General features: G+C 47.3%; 1 protein-coding gene across 1 annotated transcript in view; it reads left to right on the top strand.

Moving 5' to 3' along the window:
- The first annotated feature begins 1750 nt into the window (after window positions 1-1750).
- The window catches only part of ACSL1 (acyl-CoA synthetase long chain family member 1), a 188816-nt gene continuing 171983 nt past the window's right edge, over window positions 1751-18583 (top strand). Inside the window, exon 1 of the mRNA XM_063920730.1 lies at window positions 1751-1860. The gene's annotated coding sequence lies outside the window, so the exon portion shown is untranslated. The remainder of the gene's footprint in view (window positions 1861-18583) is intronic.

Here is an 18583-nt window from a genome sequence, read left to right as displayed (position 1 = left end):
TTGTTATTGCTGCAATCACCTCGCTGCAGAATCGCATATGAGCCTAACATATCTGTAGTATCATCAGTATATTCTAAAACACACACAGCATGTAACCAGAGCCGGATTAAGGGGGGGGGGGGGGGGTTCTGGGGATAAGTACCCCTGGGCCCACGCTGTGAGGGGGCCCCCCGCTGCCGCCGCCCACCGCAAATTGGATCTCTATCACTGATCCGATCTGCGCTCCCTGCTCACCCCGGCCCACTGACAGCCGTCAAGCAGCCGCCCCCAGCGCTGCAGACTTTTATGGGGCAGCTGAGCCGAACGACTGCTCCGCTGTCCAATGATGAGGGAATCTGCAGCCTGCGGCTCCGTGACTGGTTGGAGCGCAGGCTGCAGGGGAAGAAGGAGGCGGGATCCCGGGCATGCACAGCCTCGGCGCGGGTTGAGGTTGTTGTACCCGACGGAGGAGAGTGGAACAAGCTCTCCACCTGTTCAGTGTAAAAGTAAGACAGCCTGCATTATCTCTTTTCATGTCAGAAAAATGTGAAGTCAATGTTCTTATATGTGTATATGTATGTATAGACATATATATATATATATATATATATATATGCATTTGTGTGTTAATATACAGTATGTATATATGTATGTTTATATATCTGCATGTGTATGTATATAATATATATATATATATATATATATATATCATATAGAAAGATAATCAGGTGCGCTCAGTAAAACAGGGATCAGTCTCTTTCACTTTAAGACTTTAAAATCACTACTCCTATATAAAAATAGGGAGTGAAAGCACTAGTGTTCCTTTCTTTATTGAACCGCTGCTCCCCACCGTCACATATGGCCCGGAATTCCACGGGAAAAAGACATCTAGAGAAAAAGACAGAGGGGGCGCTCCATAGTGCAGTAAGGTTTAATTCATAAAAGCACAGAACTCTTGTTAAAATCACAACGTTATTGCTCGTACCAAAACAACCTCCGCTGTGGGCTTAATACCACATGATTTAAAACACACACATCCCCAGCAGTACTGCAAACCTCCGGTGATCATCCAGGACAGGACCTCAAACTCGTGCCGCTAAACCGCTACAGTCATGCGTGGCCTGCTGACGTGTGCGATTGAGCCCCCTGCTGCCTTCCCTGGTATCGGCGAGTGACGGTGTCCCGGTGTGCGGCGGCTGACTGTAGCGGTTTAGCGGCACAAGTTTATATACACAACAATAGGAGAATCGGCGCCAGGGGGTCGTATCAACACCCAATTTTTTAACCCATGAATGGTTAACGATGTTTAAAACAAAGTAATAACATGTTCCAACATATAAAATTTATTAAAAGACATAATAACTTCAAAATCAATATTGATACAGAGGAGATGTGTTATTCCACACTTTAAGCAGTATGACTCTTAGCGTTGCATACAATTGTAGGTGATTGACAACAGTCTCCTCCTTCTCCTTATAGTTGGTTCGGAGATAACATCACAGTACAGATATATATTCTGATTTTAATTTTAGACCTTAGGGTCCCCTTGTTTTAAGTACCCCCGAAGCCTTAATCCGGCTCTGCATATAACCACTGTAAAAACAAACATATATTGTAGTAGATGACAAATGTGGGCGGGGTCATCTGGAGAAGAGGGGAGGAGCCACATGGGAAGTGGGCTGGGCTTGAGTATGCAGACGAAGGAGAGGAGACAGAGGAGGCTGGGGGAGGATGCATATGCAGATACATAGACAGTGCAGCAGCCTGGGCGGTGCATGGTAGTAGCAGCAGCAGACACCACGGCCCTGATCTGTCCATGTGTATATAAATAGCACAGCCTGGCCCGGCATACACACATTGTCCTTAGCGCTTGGTGAGGAGGTGAGTGATATATGTGAGTAGCACTGGCGGCAAGGCTCAGTGATAGTATGTGAGTGTTAGCATGTGAGCGGAGACTGGGGAGTCGGCTCGTTACAATGTGGCTGCTGGACACTCAGCGACGGCCACACATGTCGGGGATCATGCTGGTGTGTACATATCCGCGTATGTACATGTGGCCTCCTGTGCTCATTGCATGGATCCCTTTACTGTCATCGGTCATTGACCGCCAGCTGCCAAGGAGTTAACATAATGATGCACATCCCAAAAAAAATGAATAATAAAAGAACAAACAAATAAAACCTGCATGCATAACAAACCTGGACCTGAGCAATGGTGTAACTATGTGCAGCCATATGATTGCTAGTCCTCCCTGCTGCAGTAGCAGCAGCTCTCTGGCTGTGGAACATGATGAAGTGACTGTTATTATATGAAGGTTCTGTGGCTGGCGGCTGTGGAATGAATGACTCCTATACATGTGCGGGTTGTGTTTCTACCATAGGCTGGGCTTTCTTGGTCACTTTAACCCTTGAGGGCCTGTCAGTGTTTAGGCATTTTAGTGGAAGTTTCAAAACCATTTTATTTGTTCATTTAGGCATGGGTTAATTTGAGGCATTTGTCACAAGCTGTAACTAGGCATTTGTGGTTTCATTACGTATACTTTTAGTTTTCTGTTACATAATTTAAAATTAGAATATTTAATTACAACTATGTATATTGTTAGCAGCTGTAATGCCCGATACGTGTGTTTTCTGGATTTGCACAATATCGTGAGTTTTCTATTTACACATTTACACCACCATGTGTGCAGCTAGTAGTGTAGCCGGCCGCCTTGCTGACTGTGATATACAGCAGCGCCCCCTAGCCGCTCACTTTCAGATCAATTCAGCAGTAGATATGGGCAATGCCTAACTTTGTAGGCTAACTATCAGTGACTACTTGGATAAATGTTCTTTGTGGTAAGGTGGGTTGTTGCTTTGTCTTGACTCATTGCAGCAAAATGACAGCTGTTCAGTATATATTAGTTGCCTAAAGGAACAGGTGACCCCACAGTATTTTGTGGCTACTGCTTTTTTTATTACATATACAGTATGTCGTTACATACCCTCCAACATCGCCCCTTTTCCTATACTTTCAATGGAAGTTTGGAGAGGCAAAAATCGGTACAGACCATAAAAAAAGGTACTGTACCTATTAAAAAGGTACAGTTGGAGAGTATGTCATTATGATTCCTCTTTCTATATTGTCTCCCAGCTGCAGCTTTATGGTAATGGCGTTTTCTAGCTCAGAACCTTACTGCTGACTTGTTAATATAGATATCTGCAAATGTGACACAGTATAAAGCTTATGCCCTTATTTGTCAATGAGTGATACATTTTACTGTGAGTGATAAATTGCACCAGCCAATCAGCTCCTAACTTCCATCTCACAGGCTGGGTTTGAAAAATGACAGGAGCGGATTGGCTGGTGCAATTTATCACTCATTGATAAATAAGGGCATTAGTGGTTTTAGTAGCTGGTACATTTGTTGTGCGGAAAGGGAACCTGTTCCCAAGAGCTTGCAGTCCTTAATGATGTTGCTGGAGGGACTGCTGTGCTAGTGTTACATAAAGATCAGTGGTGCAAGTGGGCGGGTACGGGTGGGTACGGCGTACCCGTAAGAATTTAGCCGTGGGTACGCCGTACCCACACCGACGGGCCGCCGCTCCTCTTCCTTCCCTCCCTCCCCCACGCCGCACCGCCGCACACGCCTCTGATGTGAGGGCAGGAGAGTGCAGCCTGCGCCTCTCGTTCCCCTCAGTCTCCGGTGGGTGTTTCAGTTTACTTCAGCGCCGATCCGTGAGCCAATCAGAGCTCGCACCCGCGAGCTCTGATTGGCTCACGGATCGGCGCTGAATTAAACTGAGACACCCGCCGAAGACTGAGGGGAACGAGAGGCGCAGGCTGCACTCTCCTTCCCTCACATGACAGACAGGAGGACAGCGACGGCAGCGGTGAGTAGGGGAGGGGGGCATGTTATACCTGGCACTGGGGGGGCATGTATACCTGGCACTGGGGGCATATCTGGCACAGGGGGGCATATATACCTGGCACTGGGGGCATATCTGGCACAGGGGGGCATATATACCTGGCACTGGGGGATATCTGGCACAGGGGGGCATGTATACCTGGCACTGGGGGCATATCTGGCACAGGGGGGCATATATACCTGGCACTGGGGGCATATCTGGCACAGGGGGGCATATATACCTGGCACTGGGGGATATCTGGCACAGGGGGGCATGTATACCTGGCACTGGGGGCATATCTGGCACAGGGAGGCATATATACCTGGCACTGGGGGATATCTGGCACAGGGGGGCATGTATACCTGGCACTGGGGGATATCTGGCACTGGGGGGGCATGTTATACCTGGCACTGGGGGATATCTGGCACTGGGGGGGCATGTTATACCTGGCACTGGGGGATATCTGGCACTGGGGGGGCATGTATACCTGGCACTGGGGGATATCTGGCACTGGGGGGGCATGTATACCTGGCACTGGGGGATATCTGGCACTGGGGGGGCATGTATACCTGGCACTGGGGGATATCTGGCACTGGGGGGGCATGTATACCTGGCACTGGGGGATATCTGGCACTGGGGGCATATCTAGCACAGGGGGGCATATATACCTGGCACTGGGGGCATATCTGGCACTGTAGGGGCATTTCTGTATCTGGCACGGGGGGCATTGTATATCTGACACAGTGGGGGCATTTGTGTATCTAGCACTGTGGGGCAATGTGTATCTGACACTGTGAGGCAATGTATGGCACTCTGGGGGCATTTCTGTATCTGGCACTGTGGGGCAATGTGCATCTGGCACTGTGGGGCAATGTGCATCTGGCACTGTGGGGCAATGTGCATCTGGCACTGTGGGGCAATTTGCATCTGGCACTGTGGGGCAATGTGTATCTGGCACTCTGGGGACATTTGTGTATCTGGCACTGTGGGGCAATGTGTATCTGGCACTGTGGGGCAATGTGTATCTGGCACTGTGAGGCAATGTGTATCTGACACTCTGGGGACATTTGTGTATCTGGCACTCTGGGGACATTTGTGTATCTGGCACTGTGGGGCAATGTGTATCTGGCACTGTGGGGTTATATGTATCTGGCACTGTGGGGCAATGTATATCTAGCACTGTGGTGCAACGTGTATCTGACACTATTGGGGTCATACGTGTATCTGCCCCTCCCCCATATGTGTATCACGCCCCCATTTTCATTGGCCACGCCCCATGTGGCATTTGGCCACACCCATTTTTTTGCGCGCGCCTTCGGCGCGCGCACACAGTACCCGTAAGACATTTTTTTCTACTTGCACCACTGATAAAGATATCTAGTAGAACTTTACAGACGGCCTCTCACATATCCAATATTTGTTCTAGTGACAGCAGGACTGTGCTTAGATATAAGCTGTGCTTACCAGGTAATATGATTGTATGATCACGTGGTTAGAGAAGTAACCTCTGTAGCACGATCAAACCTTCTGTATGATAACATATTACAAAGTCCTAGAAGACGGGAGCATTTTGTACTTAGTACCTGTGTGTCCAGCTTCATGCAGTGAGGATACTCCACCTGTCTATACGGATTCCGCTAACCTGTAAGTTGGCAGCAGACTATGTGTTACAGTATATTGCTAAGTTATTTTCCATTGACTCAAAACAAACCATACTAAGCAACGTATTTTTTATGGGTGGTTTAGTTTTGTAGGCATTGGGTTTGCTCAAAAGGCAAGGTTTGAAATTATGTCCAGGTCGTAGTTAAGTTCTTGTCTTATCATTCATTTGATGTTTGGTAATCATTATTTCTGTAGGTTACTTAGCCTTTCAGTTGTAGGCCACATTGTAAGTTCTGAAAACCAGAATCTATGCCTCCAGCCTCTTTCTACTCATACATGTGGTGAGAACATATGACGAAAACATACTGGAGGCACCAAAGAACCCAATTTGTAAAACAAGGTTTTATTGGGTCTATTCATGAAGCGGTGAAAAGAGTGGAGAAGTTGCCCAAGGCAACCAATCAGCTGCTCTGTATAACTGTGTAGTATGCAAATTATAAATGTTACGTCAATGCTGATTGGTTGCAACTTCTCCACTGGCTCACTTCTCTCTTTTCACTGCTTCATGCAGAGACCCCTATGACATGTCAGCCCTGCGCTCTGGGGTAAAATTGTAGTCACTGAAAGGAAACTTGGAGCTAGAACTCTGATCTACATCTACCGAGGGAGATGTATCAAACCTTCGAGAGAGGTAGAGGATAACTTACCCATCGCGAACGGTTTGCCTCAAACGGTCATTTCATAGACTGCAAATTAATTGCTAGAAGCTGATTGGTTACGGGCAACTTCTCCACTTTGCTCTCTCAAAGGTTTGAAACCTCTCCACTAAAGTGTGCATATGAGCTTATACATGCATTTAGTCCTGTGCACAGGGTTCAGGAGTAATAATGACCGACTTCCAAGCAACTGTGACACATCTAGAAATCACAAATGTGGAAGTGCAGATTTATATTTCTCTGACGTCCTAGTGGATGCTGGGACTCCGTAAGGACCATGGGGAATAGCGGCTCCGCAGGAGACATGGCACAAAATAAAAGCTTAAGGATCAGGTGGTGTGCACTGGCTCCTCCCCCTATGACCCTCCTCCAAGCCTCAGTTAGATTTTTGTGCCCGGCCGAGAAGGGTGCAATCTAGGTGGCTCTCCTGAGCTGCTTAGAATAAAAGTTTAGTTTAGGATTTTTTTATTTTCAGTGAGTCCTGCTGGCAACAGGCTCACTGCATCGTGGGACTAAGGGGAGAAGAAACGGACTCACCTGAGTGCAGAGTGGATCGGGTTTCTTAGGCTACTGGACATTAGCTCCAGAGGGACGATCACAGGTTCAGCCTGGATGGGTCACCGGAGCCGCGCCGCCGTCCCCCTTACAGAGCCAGAAGAGACGAAGAGGTCCGGTGAAATCGGCGGCAGAAGACGATCCTGTCTTCAGACTAAGGTAGCGCACAGCACCGCAGCTGTGCGCCATTGCTCTCAGCACACTTCACACTCCGGTCACTGAGGGTGCAGGGCGCTGGGGGGGGAGCGCCCTGAGACGCAATATTACAGTATATACCTTAGGTGGCTAAAAAGAATACATCACATATAGCTCCTGGGCTATATGGATGTATTTTACCCCTGCCATTTTACACAGAAAAAGCGGGAGATAAGGACGTCGTGAAGGGGCGGAGCCTATCTCCTCAGCACACAAGCGCCATTTTCCCTCACAGCTCCGCTGGAAGGACGGCTCCCTGACTCTCCCCTGCAGTCCTGCTTCAGAATCGGGGTAAAAAAGAGAAAGGGGGGCACGTTTGGCAGCAAATAAATATATTAACAGCAGCTATAAGGGAGTAACACTTATATAAGGTTATCCCTGTATATATATATATATATATATATATATATATATATATAGCGCTGGGTGTGTGCTTGCAGACTCTCCCTCTGTCTCTCCAAAGGGCTAAGTGGGGTCCTGTCCTCTATCAGAGCATTCCCGGTGTGTGTGCTGTGTGTCGGTACGCGTGTGTCGACATGTATGAGGAGGAAAATGAGGTGGAAGCGGAGCAGTTGCCTGTGTTAGTGATGTCACCCCCTAGGGAGTCGACACCTGACTGGATGATTGTATTTAAACAATTAAGTGATAATGTCAGCAATTTGCAAAAAACTGTTGACGACATGAGACAGCCGGCAAATCAATTAGTGCCTGTCCAGGCGTCTCAGACACCGTCAGGGGCCCTAAAACGCCCGTTACCTCAGTGGGTCGACACAGACCCAGACACAGATACTGAGTCTAGTGTCGACGGTGACGAGACAAACGTGATGTCCAGCAGGGCCACACGTTACATGATCACAGCAATGAAAGAGGCATTGAACCTTTCTGACACTACAAGTACCACAAAGAAGGGTATTATGTGGGGGGTGAAAAAACTACCAATAGTTTTTCCTGAGTCAGATGAAATAAATGAGGTGTGTGATAAAGCGTGGGTTTTCCCCGATAAAAAACAGCTAATTTCTAATAAATTATTAGCACTATATCCTTTCCCGCCAGAGGTTAGGACACGCTGGGAAACACCCCCTAGGGTAGATAAGGCGCTCACACGTTTATCTAAACAAGTAGCGTTGCCGTCCCCTGATACGGCCACCCTCAAAGAACCGGCTGATAGAAGACTGGAAAATATCCTAAAGAGTATATACACACATACTGGTGTTATACTGCGACCAGCAATCGCCTCAGCCTGGATGTGTAGTGCTGGAGTCGCATGGTCGGATTCCCTGACTGAGAATATTGATACCCTGGATAGGGACAGTATTTTGTTAACTATAGAGCATTTAAAGGATGCATTGCTATATATGCGTGATGCACAGAGGGATATTTGCACCCTGGCATCAAGAGTCAGTGCTATGTCCATCTCTGCCAGAAGAGCGTTATGGACGCGACAGTGGTCAGGGGATGCAGATTCCAAACGGCACATGGAAGTATTGCCGTATAAAGGGGAGGAGTTATTTGGGGCTGGTCTATCGGACCTGGTGGCCACGGCAACGGCTGGAAAATCCACCTTTTTACCCCAGGTCACTTCACATCAACAGAAAAAGACACCGTCTTTTCAAACTCAGTCCTTTCGTTCCCATAAATACAAGCGAGCAAAAGGCCACTCTTTTCTGCCCCGGGGCAGAGGAAGGGGAAAAAGACTGCACCATGCAGCCGCTTCCCAGGAGCAGAAGCCCTCCTCTGTTTCTGCCAAGTCTTCAGCATGACGCTGGGGCTTTACAAGCAGACTCAGATATGGTGGGGGCCCGTCTCAAGAATTTCAACGCGCAGTGGGCTCACTCGCAAGTGGATCCCTGGATTCTACAGGTAGTATCACAGGGGTACAAACTGGAATTCGAGGCGTTTCCCCCTCATCGGTTCCTGAAGTCTGCTTTACCAAAGTCTCCCTCCGACAGGGAGGCAGTTTTGGAAGCCATTCACAAGCTGTATTCCCAGCAGGTGATAATCAAGGTACCCCTCTTACAACAGGGAAAGGGGTATTATTCCACGCTGTTTGTGGTACCGAAGCCGGACGGCTCGGTGAGACCAATCTTAAATCTGAAATCTTTGAACACTTACATAAAAAGGTTCAAATTCAAGATGGAGTCACTCAGAGCAGTGATAGCGAACCTGGAAGAAGGGGACTATATGGTGTCTCTGGACATCAAAGATGCTTATCTCCACGTCCCAATATACCCTTCTCACCAAGGGTACCTCAGGTTTGTAGTACAAAACTGTCATTATCAGTTTCAGACGCTGCCGTTTGGATTGTCCACGGCACCTCGGGTCTTTACCAAGGTAATGGCCGAAATGATGATTCTTCTACGAAGAAAAGGCATCTTAATTATCCCTTACTTGGACGATCTCCTGATAAGGGCAAGAACCAGGGAACAGTTAGAAGTCGGAGTGGCACTATCTCAGGTAGTGTTACGTCAGCACGGGTGGATTCTAAATATTCCAAAATCGCAGCTGATTCCAACGACACGTCTACTGTTCCTAGGAATGATTCTGGACACAGTCCAGAAGAAGGTGTTTCTCCCGGAGGAGAAGGCCAGGGAGTTATCCGAGCTAGTCAGGAACCTCCTAAAACCAGGACAGGTCTCAGTACATCAGTGCACGAGGGTCCTGGGAAAAATGGTGGCTTCTTACGAAGCGATTCCATTCGGAAGATTCCATGCAAGAACGTTTCAGTGGGATCTACTGGACAAATGGTCCGGATCGCATCTTCAGATGCATCAGCGGATAACCCTGTCGCCAAGGACAAGGGTGTCTCTCCTGTGGTGGCTGCAGAGTGCTCATCTTCTAGAGGGCTGCAGATTTGGCATTCAGGATTGGATCCTGGTAACCACGGATGCCAGCCTGAGAGGCTGGGGAGCAGTCACACAGGGAAGGAATTTCCAGGGCTTGTGGTCAAGCATGGAAACATCTCTTCATATAAACATTCTGGAACTAAGGGCCATTTACAATGCCTTAAGTCAAGCAAAACCTCTGCTTCAGGGTCAGGCGGTGTTGATCCAATCGGACAACATCACGTCAGTCGCCCACGTAAACAGACAGGGCGGCACGAGAAGCAGGAGGGCAATGACAGAAGCTGCAAGGATTCTTCGCTGGGCGGAAAATCATGTGATAGCACTGTCAGCAGTGTTCATTCCGGGAGTGGACAACTGGGAAGCAGACTTCCTCAGCAGACACGACCTTCACCCGGGAGAGTGGGGACTTCACCCGGAAGTCTTCCACCTGATTGTAAACCATTGGGAAAAACCAAAGGTGGACATGATGGCGTCACGTCTAAACAAAAAACTGGACAGATATTGCGCCAGGTCAAGGGACCCTCAGGCAATAGCAGTGGACGCTCTGGTAACGCCGTGGGTGTACCAGTCAGTGTATGTGTTCCCTCCTCTGCCTCTCATACCAAAAGTATTGAGAATCATAAGAAGGAGAGGAGTAAGAACTATACTCGTGGTTCCGGATTGGCCAAGAAGGACTTGGTACCCGGAACTTCAAGAGATGCTCACGGACGAACCGTGGCTTCTACCTCTAAGAAAGGACCTGCTACTGCAGGGGCCTTGTCTGTTCCAAGACTTACCGCGGCTGCGTTTGACGGCATGGCGGTTGAACGCCGGATCCTAAAGGAAAAGGGCATTCCAGAAGAAGTCATCCCTACTCTGGTCAAAGCCAGGAAGGAAGTAACCGCAAAACATTATCACCGCATTTGGCGTAAATATGTTGCGTGGTGTGAGGCCAAGAAGGCCCCTACAGAGGAATTTCAACTGGGTCGTTTCCTGCATTTCCTGCAAACAGGACTGTCTATGGGCCTAAAATTAGGGTCCATTAAGGTTCAAATTTCGGCCTTGTCGATTTTCTTCCAGAAAGAACTGGCTTCAGTACCTGAAGTTCAGACATTTGTGAAAGGGGTGCTGCACATACAGCCTCCTTTTGTGCCTCCAGTGGCACCTTGGGATCTCAATGTTGTATTGAGTTTTCTAAAATCACATTGGTTTGAACCACTTTCCACTGTGGACTTAAAATATCTCACGTGGAAGGTGTCGATGCTGTTAGCCTTGGCTTCAGCCAGGCGTGTGTCAGAATTGGCGGCTTTATCATATAAAAGCCCTTACTTAATTTTTCATTCTGACAGGGCGGAATTAAGGACTCGTCCTCAATTTCTACCTAAGGTGGTTTCTGCATTTCACATGAACCAACCTATTGTGGTGCCTGCGGCTACTAGGGACTTGGAGGACTCCAAGTTGCTAGACGTTGTCAGGGCCCTGAAAATATGTTTCCAGGACGGCTGGAGTCAGGAAAACTGACTCGCTGTTTATCCTGTATGCACCCAACAAGCTGGGTGCTCCTGCTTCAAAGCAGACGATTGCTCGTTGGATTTGTAGTACAATTCAACTTGCACATTCCGTGGCAGGATTGCCACAGCCAAAATCAGTAAAAGCCCATTCCTCAAGGAAAGTGGGCTCATCTTGGGCGGCTGCCCGAGGGGTCTCGGCTTTACAACTTTGCCGAGCAGCTACTTGGTCAGGGGCAAACACGTTTGCTAAATTCTACAAATTTGATACCCTGGCTGAGGAGGACCTGGAGTTCTCTCATTCGGTGCTGCAGAGTCATCCGCACTCTCCCGCCCGTTTGGGAGCTTTGGTATAATCCCCATGGTCCTTACGGAGTCCCAGCATCCACTAGGACGTCAGAGAAAATAAGATTTTACTTACCGATAAATTTATTTCTCGTAGTCCGTAGTGGATGCTGGGCGCCCATCCCTAGTGCGGATTGTCTGCAATACTTGTATATAGTTATTGTTACAAAAATTCGGGTTATTATTGTTTGAGCCATCTTTTCAGAGGCTCCTTTGCATTTATCATACTGTTAACTGGGTTCAGATCACGAGTTGTACGGTGTGATTGGTGTGGCTGGTATGAGTCTTACCCGGGATTCAAGATCCTTCCTTATTATGTACGCTCGTCCGGGCACAGTATCCTAACTGAGGCTTGGAGGAGGGTCATAGGGGGAGGAGCCAGTGCACACCACCTGATCCTTAAGCTTTTATTTTGTGCCCTGTCTCCTGCGGAGCCGCTATTCCCCATGGTCCTTACGGAGTCCCAGCATCCACTACGGACTACGAGAAATAGATTTATCGGTAAGTAAAATCTTATTTTTTTATTTTTAGCAGTGAGGACAAGTAATAATAATAATTTTATTTATATAGCGCTCTTTCTCCAACAGTACTCAAGGCGCTTTACAGACATCAAAAACAATAGACCTAATACAGAAGATTTAAGTAATACAGCAATAGATAAGCCACACAGACATAAAAGAAAACCTTAAGCACACAGAAAGCATAATGCAGAATTGGTGTAGGCATTTTGGGTAATAACTTCCAAGGGTTGTGTATTCCACCCTCACAAGGTACCAAGTGCGGCAGCCATCTTGGGCGCTCAGCGTAGGATTACCCAAGGTGGAATAGTCCACCCCTAGAAGAGATGACACAAAATGGGGGTGATTTCAGAGTCCTACAGTTTAGAGTAGAGTTCCAACAAAACCACAAGGTCCATGTATTTTTCATCCCATCCACAAGTGTACCATATGGGGCAGCCATGTTGAGCGCACTTTGAAGGTTACACTGTGGTAGGTGAGCCATACAAGGGCCAAGTTCATATATGGGAAAACTGATGCTTATGTAGTAGTATGATGTACCCTGCATGTAGGGCACAATGGCAAGGTGTGCAATCAGTGGAGGTTAACATTACAGGAAAAACACATGGTGGGGTGAAGCGAGCAATGGAAAAACAAAACACAATAGCAGGTAATTAGCGGCAGAAGTAAAATTGGGATAACATTATTTTGATCAGATCTTAGTACGGGTGGGTAGGAGAATGTGGGTGGCATACTCAGGAGCAATGGGGATGTCCCTGCTGAGCCTGGTCCTGGTGCTCAGTAACAGTAGCAGGTTCTCCTTAACATGTTTTGGAAGTCTGGAATAAAATAGCGCATGCAGAATACGCTATATGGCCCCCTAATCTGAGCGTTGAATACACACTATCCATTTATTGTGCTGATCAGTTGAGAATTGGATAGAGTGTACCCAGTTTAAGACTGCGTAGATAGGTGTATAAACTGTTCTAAACATCAAGCAGGGTAGTACCAAAATCAAGAATTGCAAAAAAATTTATATATATATATATATCTCTCTATCCGCAATTAGGGCAGCACTCCTAGTGAAAGATACAACTGCTCCGGTGCCCTCCTAGGTGCCTAAATAGGCCCACAGCATACTTCCAGGTACGGCGGCACTCGGATATAAATACGTTTAAGGCAGAGAGTACTTTCTGCCTTAAATGTATTTATATCCGAGTGCCGCCATACCTGGGGGAAATAAATATCTATCTATCTATCTATCTATCTATCTATCTATCTATCTATCTATGATCGGCCGGCCTCCCGGCGACCAGCATACCGGCGCCGGGAGGCCGGCTGCCGGCTTACCGACAGTGTGGTGAGCGCAAGTGAGCCCCTTGCGGGCTCGCCACGCTACGGGCACGGTGGACCCCCACGAGGGAGAATAAGTGTCGGTATGCTGGCTGTCGGGCGCCGGTATGCTGGTCGCCGGGAGCCCGACCGCCGGCATACTAAAGACCACCCTATATATGTATGTATGTATGTATGTATGTATGTATGTATGTATGTGTGTGTGTGTGTATGTGTGTGTGTGTATATATATATATATATATATATATATATATATATATATATATATATATATTTATATTATATTATATTATATTATATTCTTCACATTAGTCAGCTGCCCCGGTGCCTTCCTTGCAAAGTATATACAAACTGGTGGTCTTCTAGAGAGAGGTATGCATCTCCACTCTCAATCCATGAAAAACCAGGCGGCACTCCAGAGGACTTATGAATAACGAAGTGTAATAAGCAAATAAATCAAAAAGATGGCATAACTCCGCCAACGTTTCAGCGCCACGCAGGGTTTGTATTACTGCATACAGCCTTGAGAAAAGCGCCCTGCGTGGCACAATATTGCGGCGCCAGAGTCCCGACAGCCGGCATACCGACACTTTTTCCCTCTTGGGGGTCCACGACCCCCCCTGGAGGGAGAATAAATAGCGTGGCGAGCACGCAAGGGGCTCATTTGCGCTCGCCCAGCTGTCGGGATTCCGGCGCCTGTATGCTGGCCGCCGGGAGCCCGGCTGCATGCATGCATGCATGCATACATAAATAAATACATGCATGCATGCATGCATGCATACATGTTTAAACTATACAGGCCTGCTTCTTTTCTTTTTTTTTTTTTAGCAAAAGGTTATGCAAGGAATTAAAATGACAAATGCAGCACTGGCTTGCAGATAGAAATACATGATTCCTGACAAAAGGGGACACTAGGATGTTTTACAATGAGGGATGCTTGTGTGACAGAGGTTACAATGCAGTTACAGAGGTGTCTTTATACATATTTGCTGCAGTCGCTCTTGGCACACCTGGTTGTGTGAGAATCTTCTAGCGTTAGGCATCCTTTATTTATTTTTTGCAATAAAAGCATCTTAATCTCAATGCAGTGCAACTAGGACACACAAGTAGACTGTACTGATTTAATTTGATATGTCTATATGTGTGTGGTAAACAAATTGTGTATGTGCGACTGAGTCTGTGACTCTGTACACATAGCTTTTTCCAATATGAGTTCTGTTCTGCATCGTATACAGACTCTGGCACACGCATTATACAAGTGCACGGGACCTGGCGGCTCACTCACGACAGACATCTTGTGCTGCATATGAGGACACATCTGTAAGTGACACCGGCAATGAGTTAGGCTGGGGTGTACGAAAGGAAATGTGGTTAAAAAGCCAGATTTCAAGGGTTAACTGCATTTTTTTTTTTTTTTGTGTACTTGCCCCCGTCTGCCTGCTTACTAATACAGAGGGTAATGACAGCTTTTTTCTGGTTACCCTATAGAAGCCTGTGGGATTCTTTCCGCATCCAGCCGCATAGCACAGTACACTCCTACCCCCCTTCACCTGTGTGATGCCAGCATCCCAGCGAGCTCCCGGTTCCCCCAACCTCCCCCCTCAGCAACAAAACCAACTGTTCTTTCTGCTGCAGGGAGGAGGAGCCCGGGACTACTTGCAGATGTCACCTCCTTGGCTAGGTGTGATTAGTATCAATGTGAATTATGGCGAAATGTATTTCACCACCTTATTACATCCCGTCCTTATTGTATTAAATATAACAAGGCTTCCATACACCACAGCTACGATCACTTACACTGATATGCAGGGGGCTGCCCAGCACAGGGCTAGTCCGCCCCGCATGTCTGGCTACCTTACCCCCTGCACAAGTACAAGTCATGCAGCTGCTGCAGCCTGCCCCCTGCACGGTCCGACCACGCCCACAAAATGCTGCCATGCCGCCCCTTCCCGCCCAGCCACCGCCTCTGCCTGTCAATCAGGCAGAGGCGATCGCTAGGCAATGACAGCCGTCGGTTATCAGCCATGCGCCGTGGCACTGCAGCGCTGGTGCATGCGCAGTTCTGACCTGATCGCTGCGCTGTGATAAACTGCAGCGAGCGATCAGGTCAGAATGACCCCCCATGAAAGATGCAGAAGCTGGTTAATCTGGTAAATGACCTCTTTCCAGAGCTTTTATATACTTTTTCATGAACCAACTGCAGTCCGGTGGATATTTTATAAGAGCTCTGACCAATGAGCGACGGCCTAAAAGGTTGTGTTCTCAGGCAAGTTTCACAACTATAGGTGTATAGTTCATAGGGTTGAGTCATTAGGTCGACCACTATTGATCGACACCTGCAATAGGTCGACAGTCATTAGGTTGTGTGAAAAAGGTTGACATGAGTTTTTTGCTGTTTTTTTTTTTTTTATATTTTGTTTTTTTTTTTTTGTCGTTTTCATCGTAAAGGGATGGGGAACCCCAACTAGTGCACCGTGTCACCTCGCATTGCAAGCTTCGGGCAATGTGCCTCGCCCCGCTGGGCACAGGTAACTATTCCCAATCATAGTCCATGTGGATTGTAAAGTATGAAAAAGTGAAAGAAAGAAAAAAGAATTGTGAAAAACGGATGTCGACCTAGTGACCATGTCGGCCAATAGTGGTCGACCTAATGACCATATCCCAACTATAGATGGGTGGGTTATAGAGTCACTGCTTAGATGAGGGCAATAAACATTGTTGCACAAATGCTGTAGATTTTTCCAGTCTTGCTTTGTGACTGGATGAAGTTGCGATTTGTGTGTAATTATGTTTGCATGAACTGGCGATGTGGCTGGGCTGTTTACTTTGTATTATTTCTGTAGTGTAATTTTGTATGAATAATGCTTGTTACAGTAAAGTATACAGACTTCAAATATTTACTTGACAGAGCTGCTAATTAATGAGTATATTCCAGACAAGAAGTGATTATCTCCTAGCTGTGCCTCAGGAGAATAGTGAGTTCTTACAGCTTAATAGGCATTATAAAGGCTTTAACCACCTGTTCTGTGTGGGGAAAGAAATCTCCTACAAGAGGAGGTTATTCTAGACTATTACCTCTGTTGTGCTGATCATGGAAAGCTGCACTGTTTGGCAAAAAAGTAACTATAGGTCATAGGCCGGGGCTTGATAAGTTCCTGAATTTCATACTACTTGGCTCATTAAAAGTTACATGTATCATTCCTTGGGGAGCGATAAAGTGGAGAAGTTGCCTAAAGGTGCATACACAAGGTGAGATTCGGGCTAACCCCGATTCTCACTATGTGACAGGGGCTAGGTCGGCATCGCAAGCACATAATGACTGTGCTTGCGATACTGACTGTGCGATTTTGGCTAAGTGTCAATTTTGACTAACTTTTCTATGAGAGAGACTGTGCAGACAAGTCAATTTTGACTATCTAGGCTTGCGATGCCGACCGTGTGTGATCGCGCATCGGATCGCAAGGTGACTTTCACCTTGCGACCTGCACTAACTATAGTCAAAATCGTAAGAAAATATCTGACCATGTGCACACCATTAAGCAACCGGTCGGCTACAAACTGTTATGTCATACACTGGTGTCTATTCATGAATCCGTGTAAAGAGTGGAGAAGTTGCCCATGTCAACCAATCAGTGTTGAAGTAACATTTTATTAAGTGCATGCTATAAAATTAGACATAGCAGCTGATTGGTTGCTATGTGTAACTTCTCCACTGGCTCACTGCTCCACACTTTCTTTTCCACTGCTTCATGAATAGACTTCACTGTGCTAAATGGTTGGAAGCTGTTTGCTTGCTTTGGGCAACTTGTCCACTTTATCGCTCTCCAAGGATTGATACAGCTCCCCCTAAAGGTTTAGAGGGCACATAGTATGAAAGTGACAAATCTAAAATAAAACCGTGTTCTCAGGCAGAAATACACTGCTAAAAAAAATATAAAGGGAACACTAAAATAACACATCCTAGATCTGAATGAATGAAATATTCTTATTAAATACTTTGTTCTTTACATAGTTGAATGTGCTGACAACAAAATCCCACAAAAATTATCAATGGAAATCAAATTTATTAACCCATGGAGGTCTGGATTTGGAGTCACACTCAAAATTAAAGTGGAAAAACACACTACAGGCTGATCCAACTTTGATGTAATGTCCTTAAAGCAAGTCAAAATTAGGCTCAGTAGTGTGTGTGGCCTCCACGTGCCTGTATGACCTCCCTACAACCCACACAAGTGGCTCAGGTAGTGCAGCTCATCAAGGATGGCACATCAATGCGAGCTGTGGCAAGAAGGTTTGCTGTGTCTGTCAGCGTAGTGTCCAGAGCATGGAAGCGCTACCAGGAGACAGGCCAGTACATCAGGAGATGAGGAGGAGGCCGTAGGAGGGCAACAACCCAGCAGCAGGACTGCTACCTCCACCTTTGTGCAAGGATGAACAGGAGGAGCACTGACAGAGCCCTGCAAAATGACTTCCAGCAAGCCACAAATGTGCATGTCTACTCAAACGATCAGAAACAGACTCCATGAGGGTGGTATGAGGGCCCGACGCCCACAGGTGGGGGTTGTGCTTACAGCCCAATACCGTGCAGGACGTTTGTCATTTGCCAGAGAACACCAAGATTGGCAAATTCGCCACTTGCGCCCTGTGCTCTTCACAGATGAAAGCAGGTTCTCACTGAGCACATGTGACAGAGTCTGGAGACGCCAAGGAGAACGTTCTACTGCCTGCAACATCCTCCAGCATGACCGGTTTGGCAGTGGGTCAGTAATGGTGTGGGGTGGCATTTCTTTGGGGGGCCGCACAGCCCTCCATGTGCTTGCCAGAGGTAGCCTGACTGCCATTAGGTACCGAGATGAGATCCTCAGACCCCTTGTGAGACCATATGCTGGTGCGGTTGGCCCTGGGTTCCTCCTAATGCAAGACAATGCTAGACCTCGTGGCTGGAGTGTGTCGGCAGTTCCTGCAAGACGAAGGCATTGATGCTATGGACTGGCCCGCCCGTTCCCCAGACCTGAATCCAATTGAGCACATCTGGGACATCATGTCTCGCTCCATCCACCAATGCCACGTTGCGCCACAGACTGTCTAGGAGTTGGTGGATGCTTTAGTCCAGGTCTGGGAGGA

The sequence above is a fragment of the Pseudophryne corroboree genome, chromosome 1, assembly GCF_028390025.1.
Source record: "Pseudophryne corroboree isolate aPseCor3 chromosome 1, aPseCor3.hap2, whole genome shotgun sequence".
Lineage (NCBI taxonomy): Eukaryota > Metazoa > Chordata > Amphibia > Anura > Myobatrachidae > Pseudophryne > Pseudophryne corroboree.
The sequence above is the reverse complement of the archived record's forward strand: the minus strand, read 5'-3'. Positions and strand labels throughout refer to the sequence as shown.